The following is a 19,489-nucleotide window of genomic DNA, read 5'->3' on the forward strand; positions in this document are numbered from 1 at the left end:
TTCCGCCTTGAACTTTGGTTTCTGTGGTCGGAGGCTCCTGCTGTGAATCACTTCCCTTGCTTGCCCTGGTCCTTGCCGAAATCGTCCTCACCCTGTGATTTTTCCCCTGGCATTTCTTTTACTTCTTTGCGAATCCAGGGCGTATTCAGTCTCCGTCTCAGTTCAAGAGCCAGTTTCCTTGTGCAGCTTTTCTTCGCAGTGCCACCTCATTCATTCACCCTCCCGCCCACTCATTCATTCCCTGGTTCAGTGACTTCACAGCGACTGTGTCAGCGCAGTCATGTAGTGTGGCTCACCATCCTTTCTAATGCTGGTCGTCCGCGGTCTGCCATCACACAGTCGATGACATGCACAGCACGAGCTCCAGGCCGTGGAGGAGCTTGGCAATGAACAGAAATGAAAGGCATTGTTTCTAGAAGAAAATACGAGTTCCTTAACCTCTTGGTCATGTGAGTGATGTTTTCTCTTTCTAGTGTTGGGTTACCTTAAAGCCAACAAGGTCTCTAGGGCAGTCAGTGTCTAGAGGAGAGAGAGTGTTTCCTATGTGCCCTCCATCTTCCTAATTTCTGGTTCTGTGCCTGCAGTGACATTTGCTGCCGGCCACAGCTGCTGAGTCACGGGTGGTGGGATGGCGTTTCTGTCATTTCCCTGCAGATTCACCTGGAGATGGAGTTACGGAGAATCAACAGAGAATCCCTGGGTTTCCTCTCTCTAAGCCGGGGTTCGGGGGATCCCTCATCAGCACAGTATACACCATCGCTGTGCTGCTACTATCAGTCATAGAAACATTATTGGATTTCCTCTGTTCTTCCCGAGCCCTGGGCGGCAGTTCGCGTCCTGGGGGCCTCCTGCCTCCTGGCCGGCTGCCCACCAAGCCGCACCTCCCTCACTTTCCTTCTGCTTTTGTTTAATTTCAGAAAATAGGTCACTGGCTCTTTGTACTTGAAGGGGTTCTGCTGATAACACTGAGAAAAGCTGGGCAGCAGGATCCAGGGGTTCATGAACTGCGGAGGGGGCACTGATGATGGAATCTGGGGGTCCTGTGCTGCCCGGCGCGCCGACCAGTCCGTCTCTGGTGCGGGGTCCTTCTGCTGTTTGGGGCCCTTCTTTGTTTCTCCATGTTTGAGGAGGAAGCGTGTTACCTGTTTTCTCTTCCATTTTATTTGCATCTTTCTCATTTTTCTCTGCCCGTCCTTCAGATTTGCTCGAGTTAATTAAAATTAAGCCCAAGTATATGCGGAGCCTGGTGCCAGGTAGTATCTGAGGATTTTGTAAGATTCCTATGACTGTGCATGATTAAATCCGAGCAGGACAATATAAGTGAACTAGCTAATGAAAAGTGCCTGAAACTATATCATCAAGTCCTAAAATTACACAGTATTATCTCCACTGAAACCAGGAAAGTACAAGTGGCCAGAGTTTTCTGGGAGTAGAAGAAACAAAAGTGCTTCAATTCGGTTCCACTTATTTTGGCGTTGGGGTTTGGATTTGGGGGGAGGACGGTCCGAGCTGTCATTTGACACCGTGCGCCTGGGTGCAGAGGGGGCCCAGGGGAGGTGTGCGCAGGCGCGGAGGCTGTTTTCTCTAGCGGTCAGGTGCATCATTCTGCTCAGCTCCAAGCTTCTGGCCTCTTGGCGCGCAGCCTGGCGACAGTCACCGCGGGGCTGCACCTGGTTCTGCCTGCCCCGCCTCACAGCGACGCGGCCCCACGGCCGGCCCACGTGCATTAGTGCCCCAGCTTGTGTGCACCATCGTGCAAAGCAGAATTTAAAACACTGCGTGTGCTGATTGTATCTCGTGGGTTTACCATGCATGCCGTCTCTGTGTTTACAGATGGGTGCTGTCCTTGAAAAGAGCCCTCGCGGACCACCCTCTTTTCCTCGCCTGGGAAAAGCCTTTCTTGGCATCTACTGTGTTATTCTCACATGATTTGTTCACACGTCCATACTCCGAACTCCTCAGAGGCAGAGGAAGCCGGTGTGCAGGTCTGTGCGCCCGGGCAACAGAAGGGACGCTGAGAAACCATTGTTGAAGGGTCGTGTTGAGGTGTTTATGAACCTCACAGATGTCCTCTGAAGGTCAGATGAGATAACGCATTTGAAATTGTAAAGAAAGAAGCAAATCACAGGGTATTTACTACCTGCCATATACTGTGGGAAGCACCATGTTATTCATTCACCTAAATTTTATTAATGTCACAACCACCCATTTCACACGAGGAGACACTTGGAAAAGAAAAAACAAACTGATGCACAGACTACTTCTTATTTCTTGGGAATTCTACCTTTCTAACAAATATAATTGTAAGAAGTTAGCAGTCCTCGTTATTCAAACTCTATCAGAGCTTAAGAAATTCTTGAAGTATTTGGTGCAATTTTCTTTATTAGAACACATTTTGCATATTTACTAATTTCTCTCAGTTTATAGTTTCTTGCCCCTTGCAGCATTTATTCCTTCTAGAAAGGAGTTTTAGATTTTTATTTGAAAGTCTTTCCTGAAGTAATGGGTTTGTTGGTGGACTTCCTTCCACCTTTATTTCCATAGTTAAAAAAACCCATAACACTTCTTCATGGCTGTTGGTTTCTTTGCAAGTTAGTGCTGTGTAAAGGGTAAGGTATGTTGTTGGATATCGAGGTGGGAGGCACACATTTACCAGGTGTAGGCACAGGGAAAGAGGCAGTCCATGAGGGCAGAGGACGACTAACCACACAGAAAATGAGGTTCTGCTTTCGGGATCATGATTTACTGGTGTCGGTGTACTTTACAGGGGCACAGAATCACTTTTATTTAGAACCCTGTCACTTGGCAGGTAATAAACACTGCTGATATATTTCTATTAGATTGGCATTTTTATTTTTGACTAGGATGGAAAAGAATAAGTTTATTTAAAGATAGAATTGTATTAGCTGTCATATCTTTGCATTTTCCTCCACATATATTATAATCTATTTGATACTTACTAGCTTTATATCTGACACCTGGTTTTTCTTCAGTGACACCATTTGACCGATAATCAAAGAAAACTCTGCTATGATTTTTTTTTAGAGCGAACATAATGAAGACTTTAGTTTTGAACATAAGGTCAAGAAATGTCAAGTACAGATCATCAAATTAAAAGTAATTAAATCAATAGCATTAGGAGGCTAAAAATACTTCTGCCCAACACTGGAAAACGAATAGGTCCATGAAGGCATCAGATGAAAAGTGTGTTAACATAATGCAACAGATTTCCAATAATTTAAAGCACAAATGAGAAGGGGAAGGAGAAAAAATAGGCCAGTCTTGCATTTAAGATGGAAGCTGCAAAGAGAAATGCATAGAAACACCCATCTTTTCTTTGTGAAGGTCCAAGGACATTCATCCCTGGAAGTTACTACGGTAAATAGGAAACACGGAAGATTGCCCCATGTCATTAACATCCGAGTACTGACCAGCCTCTTTCCCCAAACGGAGTGTGACTTCCAGGCCCACCTCCGGTGGCCTCTGGGCCTGCTGACTGGCCCAGGTGTTTTCTAGATGCAGACGGGATTGCCACACACATTTAGTCGAGGGACAGTCAGTTCCTCCTGGCCCGTCCCCGCCCCACTGCAGGCCGAAGACTTGAGATGCTCTAAGTAAACCTGAGTGTAGCCCTGAGCTCAGTGTAAAATGGGAATATTATGTCCCCATATTGTATTTTTTTAAGTAGGTGAAACTAACATTGCATGAAAGTACCCATTTTAAAGATTTAATGTGCTCACATTGTTGTGCACCCACCACCTCTTTCTGGCTCTAAAACACTGTCAATACCAATCTTCTTTCTGTCTCTGGACCTACGTATTCTGGATATTTCATGTAAGTAGGATCATACAGTATGTTACCTTCCACTCAGCATCGTGTTGTCGAGATTGGTTCATGTTGTAGCAGGTGGCTGTACTTTGGTTCCTTTTTGTGGCCGAGTAACATTCTAGGGTATGGATGGACCACATTTTGTGTATGCATTCATGGACTGGTGGGCCTCTGGGTCATTTCCACCTTCTGGCTCTTGTGAGTGGGGCTTCTGGGATCATGGATGTGCAGGGAATTTGTTTGAGCTCCTGTTTCAGTTCTTTTGAGTCAATATCTAGGGGTGGGGTTGCTGGGTCCTCGGTGGTTCTGTGTTTAGCTCTTTTAGAACCTGCTAAATTTCTTCCCACAGCAGCTGAACCATTTGTATCTCCTCCAGAAATGTCTGAGGAAGCTATCCCCGATTTTTGAGCATAGATTTGAGCTAATTACATCTGTTTTGGGGGCAGAGTCAAAGGGAGAAAGGCTGGACCCAGGGAATTGGAGGGTGATTTCTGGCTGTGGTGGTTTTTCTGGAGGCTTCCACCCTAGACAATGAACAGGAAGAGCTGACAAGCCAGAAGGATCTGTGCTGTCACCCACTTTCTAATGAGTATGTGTCACACAGTGTCCTTACCGCAGCTCCCGGGCCGCCTCCTCTCCTGAGGCTCGTGGCCCAGAGTTTTCCGTGTAGCCGCTGCAGCTGGTGCACCAATAGCCTGCTGGCTGCTGTTCCACATTTGTCCCTTTCCTTGGGACTTTGCATTTCTGCTTCTCCATCCTGGGGCTCCTGGGGACTAGCACCTCAGCCATAATTGACCTGCTCTGGGTTCTCCTTTGCATGCACTTTGCTCTCCAGGGCAGCACCTGTGGGGATGGACTATGTTGGGCTCCGCAGGGACCGGGTACTAGGGCCCCATGTGTCCTTGATGAAGGCGATGGCAGTGGGGGATGGGATGAGGGGCGTTAGGGTGTGCAGATCACAGAAGATGTTTGTGTTTACTTCTCAGTGTCTCTAGGACACAAAATGAATGTAATCCTGTGGGAACAGCCCCAGCCACATGGGTTTTCGCCCTTGCCCATCACTTCATGGCCTCAGAGACAACGTGACTTCCCCAAGTAGAGAGGGCAAACCGGGGAATGGGATCATCTCAGGCACATGGCACGTATCCTCCGTATCACCCTGCTGCAGTGGGGAGGGAGAGTGGGGCCTGCTGTGAGAGCAGATGTGGGATTCTTCATGATAACAAATACTCGGCCTCCAGCCATTGTAGGAGCCAAAGTTCTTAGTTGACAACAGTGGACACGATGACCATTTCAGATAAAAAAAGGGGGGGATTTATTAGAAAGATATGGAGGAGGCCCCAAGTTTGACTGAAGGTTGAAAACCAGACTTGGAAAGGGGCCAGAGGCTCAAGGAGCCTGGGGTCTGAGAAGCAGCTACCGAGTGGCCCCCATGCAGGGCCCATTTCAGAGGCTACCTGCAGGACCACGGGGCTGGATGTGGCCCCCATCCCCTCCATACACAGATACGTCAGAAAGAGCTCTCAGCTGGCCAGCGCGGCTCACACGCCCAGTCTCTGCTTGGATTGGGCTGGGGAAGGGCGTCTAGCCCTCCTGCCTAAATCCTTGTCCAGATGCCAGAGGAGGCAGGTGTGAATAGAGTGGGGGCGGGCAAGATGCTAGACAGGGAAAAATGTTCACCATAAATATGTTTACAATTTTCTTACAATGTGCTGTACTTCAAAGGATATGAGGTTTTCAGAGTGTCTGACGTCTTCCCTTTGAGAGACAACAAGCTGGGTTTATGGGGCACTTGCTGATCACCCCCCCTCCACGTAAATGATAGCCTTCCTTCCACTCAGATTCTTACCTGTGAGGATGATGAAGACAAGGAGGCATCCTGTTGTCAGGTCCTATGGGTGGGTGTAGATATGCAAGAAAAAGCAAGTTATTAAGTAGCAATGTTTTTAAAGAAGGGTTGTGTCATGTAGACTGTGTAGTGATGTTGATGGTGGAATTGAGAGTCTAGCCTAAGGTAATGCTGAGCAGAATTATAAACAAAATGTGTTGATGGTAAAAAAACAAAAACAAACAAACAAAAAAACAAACCAATCAATCAGGAAAACCAAAATAAGGATTCAGAGTTTGGTTGTCCTGACTCCACGTGGCTTACTGTTACGTAGAACAAATCAATGCTGAGAAACAAGACTTGTTAAAACAGTGTTCCCTGTGGGGTTCTTGCTCATCCTGCCCTTCCTGGTCTGGGTACCAGAATCTGAACAGAAACAGGTGGGCCCTGTCCAGCTGAGACAGCTGCCAGTAGGATGCATGGGGCGCGGTGACGTGGTACTTCATGAAGGTAGCAGAGGCTAGGTGAGAGCAAGTGCACCTGCCGGGTGGGATGGGAACAGCAGATGATCATGTCAGCACAAACAGTTATGACCCTATCATTAGTAGGTGGTGTTTATCGAGTACGGCGATGTGTGTATTATAACACGTAAGTACTATTATTATGTCCATTTCTTAGAAGGAAACTGAGGCCCAGACAGAGCAGGGAGCTCCCTGAGACTGCACGGCTGGGAGGGGCAGGAGCTGGGGTGTGAGCCAGACAATGGACTGCCCCCCCCCCCCGCCCCACTCCCTGGGTTTGGGGCCCTAGCCACTAGACTGCCCATTCACCAGCCATGAGGAATAAACTTCTCCTCCAGAGTGATCTGGTGGACACATTCCTCAGGTGTAAGAGAGTACTCTTGGCCCTGTTCGATTCTTCTTGCATTACTGAGTTTCTGTTGATCGCCTCCTTTGTCTGATGTGGTTGCTGACCCTGTGGCTTGTGTTCTGTGAAGGGCTCCTCTGTGGGGACACATGAGACCCTAAACTGTCACCTGCTGCTCATGCCCATCGTTCACATTGTTCTTGGTGGCCTTTGTGGGGAGCACGGGGTTTAATTATTATAAGGCTCTTTATAGCATGGAGGTGGTTTGAAGGGATCAAACTCACATTTCAGTTTTTTGAACCTTATTGTCTCAAGCATTTATGCTATTCTTTCTCTCTCTAAATTACTAAATAAACAAAAATAATTCCCTGGTAACTTTCTTGGGAAAACCAATGTAATGGAAACAAAAATGTTAATTCTGGGAAAACATCTGGAGTCCCAACCTAAATGAAATTACACAAAAGAGGCAAAATGGAGAGATTTGGGAAGTACACTCTATTCTCAAATGTGTTCATCTGTATTTTTGTCTTAGGAGACCACATGACCTCTTAATCTGATGTAGTAGATCTTACTTATTTTATCTTGACACTGTGCTGGGAGTTATAAGGGCTGCAAATAAAGTACTGCCCTCCATATCAGGGAGTTTATAATCTTGTTAGAAGAAGAAAATTCTTGCCTCTGAAATACTAAGTGTGTGAGAACAGTAGAGACAATAAATGCTCTGGACTTGGAGAGGATGGCAGAGCTTCCTAACGGAGGGAGGTGTTGGTCTGGACCTTGAAGGGTGGTAATGATTCAGAGAATAAGGGAGCAGGTGGATTGATATTCTAGGAAAGGAAAACAGCAAGGAGGGGGTGCTGTAGATACCTGAAAAAGCCCGTGGTCCACACTGGACAAGTGGGCCACAACCTCCATTATAGGAGAGGCTTTTTAGGCTCAGAAGATGGATGCAAAGTACAGCTCTTGAATTAATGGTTTAAATGAGAGGCAAGCTTCTAAAGGAAACCAGCACATGTACGATAACCCGTGGCTGTAATTCAAGTGTGAGACACACCAAGGGCATGGCAGGGATGGGAGGATAGGAAGAAACAGAAGAGACTGCTCCAAGGGGCACATCACAGTCACTGGCTGTGGAGATGAACGTAAGGCATTTTAATTCAAAAATATTGTTGGTTGCTTATGGTGTGTAAAGTACTGTCTTCTTAATCATATTGAGATATGAAAAAATGAGGAAGATTGACCTCACCTATCTTTGCAGTCATGAATGGGGTCAGAGAATACACCGTAAGAACATGTCTTTGAAATTCAGTGAGTAACGGGATGGTGGAGCTGGCCTGGGGGAGGATGGCACGCGGAGCTCTGGTCGTTGCAGGCCAGCTGTGGGAGAAGCCGGTAGGAAGAGGGTGCAGATGCGTGGCTGGAGGATGGGTGGGTTCAAGGACAGATTGAAAAGCCATTGTCAGGGAGGTGTTTGTGACGCTGTGAGTGGGTGAGTTTACTGGGAGACAGGGAGCAGGCTAAATGTTCGGGAAGTCCACCGCCCTGGGCTAGGGTGTAGAGGGCCAGGGACAGACCAATGGCCAGAGGTGTCTCAGGAACGGAAGCATGCTGAGGAAAGACTTGGAACTGTTGGCATGTCGGAGATCATTCACAATAGCTTGCAGGAGATTTGGAGGGAATGCGGATGACAAAATCAAGATTTGCTCAACACTGGTTATCAAGTGCAAACCTGTGATAAATGTTATTTGGAATGTGGCAGTATTTAGCATAGCAGATTCCCATATTGGAAATCTGAGAGATTATGCCAATAACCCTGAAGATATCATGCAGAGGGGAATGATGGGAGCAATCAGAGGTGGCTGGAGCTCCGAGGAGGGAAGCATTGCTTCCAGCGTGGAGAGGCTGGAGAGTCGAAGTGGGAAGGAGGGTGAACAGAATCAGAAGGGACTGTGCAAAAAGAAGAATGAGTTGGGTTTCCACACATTACTGGGATTTGAACGTCTAGAGATAGTGGAATGGGGTTTAAAGAAACTGGGTCAGAAGGGGCAAATGATTTGGGGTTGAAAACAGTAAGGTATGTATGATTACCCAGGAGTCAGCATGAGTAAGCAGGCTGCAAAGATCAGTGGTGCCAGGTGGAGGGCCTTTGTTTCAGCATAGGGGTGCTCGACCGAGTGAGTGACATGGGATTGTGCTCCTGAGCTCACTCTCTCACTCTCTCTCTTTCTTTGTGACACACACACACACACACACACACACACACACACACACACGCATACTACAGTCTTATTTACTGGTTTGTGTAATCTACATAAACTACAACTCACCCACTTAAAGTATACTGTTTGCTGAGTTTTGAGAAGTGTAAAGCCATGGAAATACCACCACAATAAAATTTTAGAATACTTTTATCACCCCCCCCCAAATCCCTTCTTGTCCCTTTGTGCTCAATTCCTCCCTGACCCCGGCCTCCAGCAACCACTGAGCTATACAGAGTTTCGCCTTTCCTGCAATTTCGGGTAAACAGAATCATGCAGTGTGTAGTCTTTTCTGTCTGGCTTCTTTCAGGAGCATGATGGTTTGAGATTCATCCATTTTGCTGCACGTTTTAGTAGGTGATTCGTTGTCACTGCTGAGTCATGTTTCATTGCATGGACACACTGCGTTTTGTTTGTTCCCAGAGGATGCACATGTGGGTTTTTCTAATTTCTAGATGTCATGAATAGTGCTGTTATGAGCCTTCACATGAAGCTCTCATGTGGACGCATTTGTTTTTCTTGGGTAGATTCCTACAAGTGGCGTTGTGTTGATGGGGCTGTTGGTAAGTGTGTGTTTATTTAAATAAGAAATGGCCACACTTTCTCTGGTCTCTATATCCAGTAGTGATGTATGTGTATTATTTCATCAGGTTAGCTAAAGGTTTATAAATTTTACAGATCTCTTCAGAGAACCATTTCTTGGTTTCATTGATCTGTATCTGTCACTTCACTATTTCCCATTGGAATTTTGTGTCAATGATTATAGACTTCTTTCTCTTCCAGTACAAGCTTCTGGCGATGAATTTCCCTCTGAGTGCTGCTTTAGTTGCGCCTCACAGGCTCAGACATGTGGTGTTTCCATTTTCATTCTGTTCAAGCTGTGTTTTCGTTATGATTCCTCCTTTGACCCGTTGGTCATTTATAAGTATCTAGTGTACTTTCCACATATTTTGGGATTTACCAGAATATTTGTTCTATTACTAATTTAAAGTCTAATTCTACTGTGGTCAGAGAGCATGCTCCTTATGATTTTTCAACTTATTGAGACCTGCTCTGTGGTCAGTCCTGGTAAATGTTCCATGTGTGTTTGAAAAGAATGTGTATCTTGCTACTGTTGGGAGAAGAGTTTTAGGGGTATCATTTTTTTGACTATGTGGTTTAAGACTTCTGTCCTTATCAGTTGTCTGTTTGCTGGATCTACAATTTTGGAGAGAAGACTGAAGTCTCTAGCTATAATTTGTCTCTTTGGAGTTCTGTTGTTAGGGGCATATATGCCTAAATTATACATTTCTGCTATACTGAGCATTTCATCATTATGAACCGTACTGTCTTGAGTAATATTCCTTAGATTAAAAACTATTTGTTGGATATTAATACAGCTGCTCCAGCTCTCTTGTGTGTGAACTTTGCATATTTTTTCACTTTTCCTTTCTTTGTGTTTTCAGATTTAAAGTATGTTTCATATACACAGCATATAGTTAGATTTTGCTTTTACGTGTAGTCTGGCAATCCTGCCTTTTTGTTGGAGTAAACTTGTATTTAACATAATTCTTGATATGGTTGGATTCATGTCTACTGTTTGACTCTCTTATTCTTCCTTCTTTTGTGTTAAATATTTACATAGAACACTTTACTATTTCCATTGATTTCTTACCTATAGTTCTTTGATTTTCTTGAAAATTATTTTGTGATTGCTCTGGAGGTTATATAGGCATTGTAAGCTCATTACAGTCTGCTTCACATTAACGATGACTTTCTTCTGGTAAAATATAGGTATTTTGCTCTGGCGTAGTGAGTAGAATTAGCTGCATGTGCTCACGCATACACAAACACGTACACCGGTACACACATATATTCTATATGTTAGAATCTGTCAACACATACAGTGTTTGCTTTAAACACTCTTAAAGAAGGTAATAGATAAAAGAGAAAAGCATGTATTTGTGCATGTATTTACCATTTCTGGTGTGCTGCATTCTCTCCTGTGGGTCTGAGTGACTTGCTGCTGTCGGTTTCTTTCACCCCAGAGGACTTCCTTTATCAGCACTAATGATGCAGTTTCAGTAACAGTAAGTTCTATCAGTTTTTGTGCATCTAGAAATATCTTGATTTTACTACCAGTTTTGAAAGATCATTTCACTGGACATAAAACTGTTGGTTGAGAGTTTTTTCTGTTTGCACATTGACCATGTCATTCCAGCATCTTCTGGCCTCCATTGTTTGTGATGAGAAATCAGCTTTCAGTTGTATCTTTGTTCCTTTCTGTGTGATGGGTCATTTTTCTCTGGTTGCTTTCAAGAGTTTATTTTTATCTTTGGCTTCTGGTGGTCTGACTATGCTGTTGTCCAGGTGTGGTTTTCTTACTGTTTATCTTACCTAGATTTGATGACCTTCTTGGATCTCTGTGGTACTTTTTTTTTAACCAAATTTGGGATGTTTTTGTACAATATTTCAAATAAGTTTCCTTCCCTTGCCAAGTCTCCTTCTGGGACTCCAGTTGCATGTATGTTAGGACACGCAGTGTTGCTCTGAGGGCTCTGAGGCTCTGCTCATCTTTCTTCAGTCCGTCTTCCCTCCTTTCTTCAGACTGAAGGATCTCTGTTGTCTTTCTCGCCACTCACTGAGTATTTTCTTCTGCTGCCCCTCCCTGCGGTTGAGTCCATCAGGCGACATTTCCATTTCCATCTTTGTACTCTTCAGGCCCCGGTCTGGTTCCTGTTTGCGATTTCCACGTTTTTCCTGTTCCTTCTCTGCTCACTCATGCCTAACACATTTCCCTTCAGTTCTTTGAACCTATTTTCCTTTGAAGATTTGAATATTTACAATAGCTAACTTAAAAAAAAAATCTTCGCTAAATTCAACTTTTGGTCTACTTGGAGTCACTTTCTATTGATTGTATCCCCATCCCCCAGGAGGGCTTATATTTTTCTGTTTGTTTGTGTATCTGGTAACTTGTATTTGGAAACTGGCCATTTTAGGTAATACCTTGAGGTGCCTGTAACTCTGGTCCGTGCCCCTGGGGGTGTCAGCAGGTAGCCTGCCTGGGCTCAGACGCGGTGTCCCACTTGCAGTGTGCAGCATGCACCTCTCTGCCCAGCTGTCACCAGCCTGCTCCGCAGAGGTCTCCCCATGCCTGAGTAGTTTGACAGTGACTTGACTCGAGGTTATACTCTGACATTGAACATAGGAGGGACTCCACCCTCTGACCTCTGGGCCCTGTGTGGGTTGAGTGTGCATGTGAAGGGGCAGCAATCTCACAAATGTCTCATGCCTGTAATTTTAGAGCCTGCCCAGCATCCCCACTTCCATGTGCCACGTCACTGTCAGCCAGTGACTTGTGAGCGTATCTCAGCTGCCCTGCGGCTCTTTACTCCCACAGTACCCGCTTGCTTTTCTAGCTGCTTTGCCCCCAACCCTGAACCAAGCCCACCACCTCTAACCCCAAGCTGCAGCGCCTTCCCACCTGATCTGGGGAGAGGAGGGCTGGGAATGCCCCAAGCAGGAAGGTCACAGACTCAGTGCTCTTGCCTGCTGCAGGTGGTTTTTCTCTGGGTGAACAGCCCTCGGGCTGTGGCCCATGCTGGGTTATTTTCCACTGTTCCAGTGCTGGAGATGGGGTATGAGGCCTGGTGGAGAGACAGAGCAGGAGAGAACAGGGGAGTGGGGCACCAGGGCTTTAGTCTATGAGACAGTTGTTGGAACTCACCAAACTCCAGACTACGTTGTTAGAAATTGAAAAGTAAGCACAGGAGAGCAGTAACATTGCCATAAAAGGAAACAGAGCAACGCTGTCGGTGGAGAGGACAACGCAGTGAAGAGGTTAAAGATAAAGGAGAAGGAGCGCCTATGTGTGGAAAGGCAGTGGTGACGTCCTGTTCCCACCATCTGGAAGCTAAGCCTGAGGCACGGCTGCTTTTGCTCTGCTTTAGACCGTGACCATGGAGGAGCACCTTCCCGGGCCGCCCCAGGGCTTCCCTCGCTTCCTCAGCTCAGGGTGCAGGTGCCTTGCAGTCTGTGCGAACACTCCCACTTCCTGTGAAAGCTCGCTTCTCTTTTCTGAGAGGGAAGAGGGGAAAGTGTGTGTTTATTTTTCTAAACCTATGGATGTAACTGTGTAGGAAGAATGTGCATCCCCCCTGGGACCAGTAAACAGTCACCTCACAGACATAGAAAGGAGCACATCACGGGGCTGACGGTGATGACATGGGCCTGGTGTTCCGACTGGTGTACTTTGGAGCTGGTGTGGGAGGTGCAGGGGTGAGTAGGAGTGGAGACCTGGGTTTCTGTCACCAGCTGTGTGATTGGGGCTGAGTCATCTCTCAGCTCAGTCCCCTAGTCCCTTCTCTGCCCCACAGGGGACTGGATCTGAAGGCGTCTGAAGACCTGTATGGGTTCATCCTTCATAATGATTCTACCGGGCTCCTGGGGAGTATTTATTTTAACACATTTCTAGATTCTTGTACCAATAGTTCCTTTGATATGTGTATAAAGGAAATATTGCTTTATAATAAATTGGCAAGATCGTTTGATAATGAGATATTTTTGTTACATTTGTGATCAAAGCTCGAGATTTAGTTAAACCCTTTTGGCAATGTTCAGGATGCCTTCTTTTTATGCTAGCTTCCTGCCTGCAGGGAGGGGCATTATAATAATATTGTGGTGCAGTCCCAGCCACGCTCACCTGTATGTAGTCACAGAGTCACCTGGTGGGAGGATTGGAGTGACGGCACTTGAAAGGCTCACCTGCTCAGAATGATCTCCCATACCCATGTGCTCAGGTGCCTGGAGTTCTACCCTTACGAACAGCTTCCATAGTGTTAAGGTGTTATGGTTCCAGGATTCGTTGTTAAGAACTCTGGAAATGATGATGAATTGCACCACTGGCAGTGGGATCGTCGCGAGCTTATTTCACACCATTGGGCAGTGCTGCATCAGAGCCACAGAAGGACATTGAAAGGTCTTACCTGCATCCTGGGTCCCTCCCCTCTACTCTGCCCTAAGTATACTTGTCAACTTAATCTTCTTGTTACAGTAGTTCTTTTAGTTGCAAAAACCAGAAACCCATTCAAGTTAGCATAAATGGAAGTGGGGAAGGGCATTCATTTTAAGGCACTGGAGAAGTCAAAGACAGGAAATGAGCAGTTGGGTCTCACGGAAGCTAGAAGTGGGAGCCACATAATCAGGGGTTGAAACAACTATTGGTTGCATTTCTCTCATTGGTAGACTGCCTTCCTCTGCTCCAACATGAGTCTACAGTGGCCAGCTCAGCCCAGATTTGAAGCCCTCCCAGCTCCAGTGCCCCTCACTCACTACCTGATTCCCTCTGTATCTCTTGGCTCGAATTTCTAGGAGAAAGACTGATTGACTTGGCTTCACTTGGTTTGGGAAGAGTCTTTGCATGATCCTTTGCAACCGCAGGGAGAGTGGGGTCACAGGATCTGCTGCTCTCACAACCCCACCCCCAGACGAGGAGGGGATTTCTACAGTCTCTAAGGCACACTGAGAACTGTTCGGATTATGTCATTCATTTGCACAAAAAACTTAAAAAAAATCCTCATTTCTTAAAGACTGTCCGTGGTCTGGCTATTGTGTCCATCCAGCCTCATTTAGTGCTGCTGTCCTGGGCACTATGTCCAGTCACCCTGGCCTCCCTGCTGTTCCTGACATGTCTGGCTCATTCCTGCTTCAGGACATTTGCACCTGCTGTCTCCCAGGCTCAGAGCTCTTCCCTCCCAGGTACCTGCGTGTCTCACTCCCTCATCTCCTTCAGGTCTTTGCTCAGAGTCTGTCTTCGTGTCTCAGTGAGTCTGCTCCTGAGCATCCTATCCCCTGATACGATATGATGTGAAGGGCATGTCACCTCTAGGGCAGTCTTTTCCAAAATGCAGAACCCCAGCCTGGGAACAACGTCAGACAACTCCCGTTGAGGGGTATTTGGTACTTCTGAAACTTGTCAAGGTCACAAAAACCCAGGGGAGGGCTGGGGAACTGTGGCAAACCAGAGGAGGCTAAGGGGACATGAGGATGCAAGGCAGTGGGTGTGCTGGGTGGGGTCCTGGAGCAGAAGAAGGATGTGAGGGGAACAGCCCATGAGATCCGGACAAAGTTGGAGTTCTGCTAGTGATATGGCGACACTGGTTTCTTCGTGGTGGCAAGTGCACCATAGGGGAAACTGAGGGGGTCTCTCTGCACCATCTTTGCATCATTTCTACAAATCCGAAACTATTCTGAAGTGAACATTTCCATTACCTGGACATTCTTTTTGCCTCCACCCTCCTTATTTTTCTCTAGCGTTTATCACACTCTGAGTCTGACATGTTTTGTTGATTTCATCACCGTTGCTGACCCCGTTAGAATATGGGTTCTGGGGCAGGGGTTTTGTCAGTGCTGGATTCCCAGGATGAGAACAGTGCCTGGTGTGTAATTAGTGCTCAGGAAATGGGAGTTGAGTGGGCGGGTGAGTCTACATTTCTTAATCTGGCGTCCAGCTCCCAGCTCTCTTACCAGCCATTTCCGCGCGCTGCTGAGTGAAGGACCGCGGATGGCCCACAGATGCTTGTACTGCTCGCCTTGCCTGGGCAAGTTGCTTCTCCTGCATGCAGCGCCCTCCCTCCTTCTGTCTGCACAGTCAGCTCTCTCTTTCAACTTCTGGGTCAAATGTCACCTCTTCGATGAAGCTGCCTCTGACCCCCTAAGACAGAAACAGCTTCCCACTCTGCAGGACTCCCCCGGCACCTGCCTCCACGTCCTGTGGCGTTCGCCAGCATCCTCCACCTGGATGGCGCTCCTGCTCCGTGACTTCCTCCCCGGGGCCCTGAGCCTCTCCAGGTCTGCCGCGACTTTCACTCGTTCTGTTTCCCAGGGTGCGGACTCGCTGCGGTTCTCGGTGACCGTCTGCAGCATGGGTAAAGCCCAAGGTTGACTGGCGAATGACGGAGAGGCTGGGAAGGTGGATGACGAGGCACCTGCTCTAGTCAGTTACCATGTGGCTTTTGGGGAGAAATGGTTACGGGCAAGTGGCAAGTGGTCTGTACATTAAATGTTATAAATAAATAAATAGTGGATACACCCCGAAGACCCGAGAATCTGGATAAGCTTTTATTTATTTAAAAGATTTTATTTATTTATTTGACACAGAGAGAGAGACAGCCAGCGAGAGAGGGAACACAGCAGGGGAGTGGGAGAGGAAGAAGCAGGCTCCCAGCAGAGGAGCCCGATGCAGGGCTCGATCCCAGGACCCTGGGATCGGGCCCTGAGCCGAAGGCAGATGCTTAATGACTGCACCACCCGGATGCCCCATGGACAAGCATTTAAAACAGAGACTGTGGGCAGCAGGTTCCTGGAGGCCAGAGAGACAGTAGATGAAGCAGACGCCGGGTGAGGGGAGCCCTGGCCTTGCAGAGGAGCCTGAAGGTGCTGGCTTTCTCTGAAAGGCTCTAGAACATGGGAGGAGCAGCCCAGCAGCAGGCCAGGGCCTGGGCCGAATCTGCAGGAGCCGCAGCGGAGCTCTGACGCATTAATGTGTGACCGCGGGCACGAGTCTGTGGAGCAGCTGTGGCCCGTGCCCGCGCCGACCAGGGTGGCTGCTCGGTGCTTACTTGCCAGCATTACTGCGCCGGCCACGAGGCCTGCCGGGAGAGCATGTGAGCAGAGGAGAGCAGAACATTCCTCTGGCCCAGCCATGTGCAAAGGGATGTTTTTCCACAGCCTGATGAACGTAAAGCACATTCAGACTGAGCGAGTGTACCTGAGATTATAAAAGGGACAGACAGACGGACAACCACGTGGGTCTTGTAATGAGTTTGTAAACCTGGGTGCATAAACATCCAGCGTGGCGGCTCCTGAAAGCCGGTGGCTGGCGTGCTGGCTACCGGAGACTCTGCCCTTGCTGCCGGGAGGGCCTGGGAAGGGCCTACGGAACTGAGTGTGCCCCACCTCGGCACCCACCCGAGCACCTGCAAACCCTCCCCTGTCGTGCAATTTAGAGAAACGTGGAACTGTTGGAGCAGCTCAGAATTATTGAAGAAACAAACTGGACCAGAGGGGTAGGCTGCTGTCGACGGAGTCCCCGGGACGGATAGGCCTGCCTCCTGTCTCTGGAACACAAGCCCTGCTCAGCCCCACTGCCCTGCTTGCTGCTGGGTGCTGCCAGTGCCTCGCATGGGGCTGGAACTCGGAGGCCTGCAGGGGCTTCTTTTTGAATGAATGGCATAGGAAGTGGGAAGGAGAGCCAAGCTGTGGAAGGACCTGGCGATGTGACCTCCATAGGTATTTCTTCCCTAAGAAGTACCTACGAGAGTCGTCACACTGCATGCAGCAGTGCCATGGACGTCTGTCCCCGTGCCTCCCCTGCAGAGCTCTGGAGAGGGGCGTGTCCAGGAGGGGTGGAAGCAAGTGGGTTTTACGAGGCCAGATGCCGGCCCAGCCAGCGTTGGGGCTGCCACACAACATCCAGGATGTCTAACGAACAACAAATAGCTTCTTCGATAGAAGTATGTTTATGAAATATTGAAATATACTGAAAAGGTATTTGTTGCCAGGAAATCGTGTATTTACTTATTGATTTCTCTGCTCCGTCTTGCAACCCCCAGCCAGACGGCGGCTCTTGTGAACTTGCCCCACGGCCAGATCTGTCTGTAACGGCCAGTTTCATGAGGTAGATCCCTTCTCTCGGGTTACAGACCTGGACCCTGCCTCAGTCAGCCTTCCCACAAGCTGCTGGCAACTGGCTGTGGGGCCCAAGCGCTGCCCATCAGTTCGTGCAGCAGCGCAGAAGATGGGAGAGTGTCAGGGACAGGCGGTTTGTAGGCCCCATTTCTGTGTCGTCCTCAGTTGCAGGTGGTGGGCCCTGCAGCTGTGCTCAGAGGGTACGCAGCTCTGGGTTCTGAGCGGAACCTGTGGGGGGTTCCCGAGGAGAGAGCCCATGCGAGCGTCGTCAGTGCTGAGTGGGCAGGTGGAGGCCGGGCTGAGGCCCTTTGTGCAGATGGGTGGCTGGGGTGCAGAGGTTGACGGAGGCGCCAGCTCACGAGCCTCTTCTTCCTCTGCCGGCCCTCGCGGCTCCTGGCTGCCAGTGGCCAGGCAGCAGCAAGCATGAGCTCCCGTTGAGCATTGCCAGAGCTGACGGTCCCTGGGCTTGCAAGCTCCGTGTGTAAAGGTGCCTGCAGCAAGGATGCACTGCTTCAGAAAGACACAGGGTGGGGTGAGGGCGCCCGCAGCAAGCAGGCATTCGTTCTTACAGAGTGCTGGTGTGGCCTGTGTGGAGAGGATGCGGAGCCCGGCTGCTCGCAAGGTGTGACGTGAGCCAGGAGCGAGGAAAGGAAGGAGGCCCTGACCTTGACGTGTCCCCAAATCCTGACGAGTGACAGCTACGTGGGGAGCCTAGCAGATCCACGAGTTTCCTGAAATCCTGTGGGAGGCCAGGACTGGAGGATTGGGCACCTGGTCCAGCCTGTTCCCTGGACTGGAGTCGTCCACCTTTGCCTGGCTCGTGTGTCGACGGAAGTCGTCCCAGCGTTGCAGGGTCTTTCCCCAGAATGTTCCAGGCTCCAGGGCAGGTTTGCTGAAGCCCGTTCACATGGAACCTCTGCTTCCTGCGAGTCAGGGGAGGGAACAGTGCTGTTACCTGGTACTTCTTCGTCCACCCTTAGTTTGAACTGACAAATTCTACAGGTTCCTTTCTGTTAGGGGTGAAACATGTATTTCCTATCTGCACAAAGTGGATGGGCATAGCAGTGATGCAGTCCTTCGGCTTTGCCTGGCAAACCCGCCGAGTCGCACTCTTCTTCCAGGAGAATTCTGTTTCACAATTTCACGTGGTGGCTCAGGGTGCAGGAGTGACGTGCAGCTGTTTGCTGGGCCTGAGGAACTGTGCCTGGTCCGTTTGGCTGAAGGGAGCAAGCACACAGAGGAAGGGCTGTGCTATTTTGAGTATGCCCCTCTGCCTGTGCTGCTGCTTGCATAGTCCCTTCCTTTTTTTTTTTTTTTATAATGATTTTTTATTATATTATATTAGTCACCATACAGTACATCCCCGGTTCCTTCCTTGACAGCATAGCAGGGAACCCGGCAACACCGCTGCTTTGGACTGTTTGATCATCCGCTTAGGAAGGTAGGAAATCCACAGGATCTGAACCACAGATGCAGACCCAGCCAGAAGGTTTGATTTTGTTCCACTCAACAGGTTGATTTGACTTGGGAAGGGTCACTGTTCTGGGACACACAGAAAGGCGAGTGGGAACTATGGCCTTCAGAGTTTGATAGTCGGGCACCAGGTAGGAAGCATGAAACAGGGCCCACCAGCAACCGAGATACAGAGCATCTGGCAGATTGCATATGAGACGCAGGAAGGAGAGAAGATGTAGACATCTGGCTGACTTTGGGAGCAGGGCTATGTGGACCAGCACGGGGCTGGTGGTGACCCAGCAGCATACGAGCCTCTGCTCTCTTCATTGATTGAGATAAAAAAAAAAATTACCTTGGAGAAGATACTTTCCAGAAGCCGAAAACAGCTATTCTCTCTGTTGGCCTAATGCACTATGATCACCATTAGCTCTTCAGTGACGGAAAGCAAGCTCTCATTGATCCTTGTTATCGATTTACAAAAATGAAAGCAGTCAGGGTGCACCTGGAATTTTAGCAGCTCACGAAGAGTCGTGACACAAGAGGGAATGCGTTCCTCCCGTCGCTTCCCAGACGGTCTGTAGGAGAA

The sequence above is a fragment of the Ursus americanus genome, chromosome 3, assembly GCF_024610735.1.
Source record: "Ursus americanus isolate L20-20 chromosome 3, mUrsAme1.1.p, whole genome shotgun sequence".
Taxonomy (NCBI): Eukaryota; Metazoa; Chordata; class Mammalia; order Carnivora; family Ursidae; genus Ursus; species Ursus americanus.